We start from the raw sequence: 1,098 nt of genomic DNA on the forward strand, positions 1-1,098 counted from the left end.
GTGGACATGTTGGCCTGCAGGTGTGAATCAGGCTTCTCCAGACCTTTGACAACAGACAGATGCTCCTGAGGCGTTCAAAACAGTCCAGGTGGGTCTGTTCCAAAATATCATTGCTATTATAAGTGCACAGAAATGAAATATATATGAAGAACACAAAGGTTGCAACCTAAAAGGTTGGAACAACCAAGAACTGTTTGCATTTGTATTTGTTAAGTCAGAGGAGCAATGGCTTGAAAATTTGACTTAACAGACAAAATTTTAAGGGGATTAGCAATGATCTCCCAAGTAACAAGTGACAGGATGAGAGGAAATGGCCTCAAGTTGTTCCAGGGGAGGTTTAGGTTGGATAGTAGGAAAAACTTGTCACTGAAAAGGTTGTGAAGCATTGGAACAGGCTGCCCAGGGCTGTGGTGGAGTCCCCATCCCTGGACGGGTTTAACAGACATGTCGATGTGGTGCTGAGAGACGTTGTTTAGTGGTGACTTGACAGTGCAGGGTTAATGGTTAGGTTTGATGATCTTAAAGGTCTGTCTTTCAGTCAGAACAATTCAATGATTCTGTGATTTGCTGGTCAGTTCTGTGGTTTGGTGCCAACATGATGAATATAGATTATGGGGTGGGTTTCTTTATCAGCTGTGCGTTCTGGCCGTGCTGGGAGATGGCCTGACAGATCAGACCAGAAACCTGCTCCCATGTCACTGTCACAGGATAAAATGTGAGGCTTGCCTTGGTCTCCTTCTTTTATCTCCTTCCCCTCCTTCCTCTTACTTCTTTGCTCTCTGATATTATTTTTAACCTTGTGCTTAAGAAGAATCTAGGTGAGTGGGCCGAGTCTGCATCTTCTACAGCACCATCACAAGGTAATGACAAAAAACAACCACCCTTGCTTAAAATGTCTGTGATTGCCTGGCAGACTCCGAGCCATTGGTGGGGATGGGGCAGTGTGCCGATGGTGGCTTTCAGGAGCTGAGAAGACGCCAGCCAGGCTCAGCACCAGAAACATACCACACTTCGCTACTCAAAAACCTTTTTCTGTATATGCTAATTATTCTCTGAATTTCCAGGGCTGCATAGTAGTAGCACCTTCAAGTCCTCAGC

This window comes from Buceros rhinoceros, unplaced genomic scaffold (genome assembly GCF_000710305.1).
Source record: "Buceros rhinoceros silvestris isolate BGI_N320 unplaced genomic scaffold, ASM71030v1 scaffold165, whole genome shotgun sequence".
Lineage (NCBI taxonomy): Eukaryota > Metazoa > Chordata > Aves > Bucerotiformes > Bucerotidae > Buceros > Buceros rhinoceros.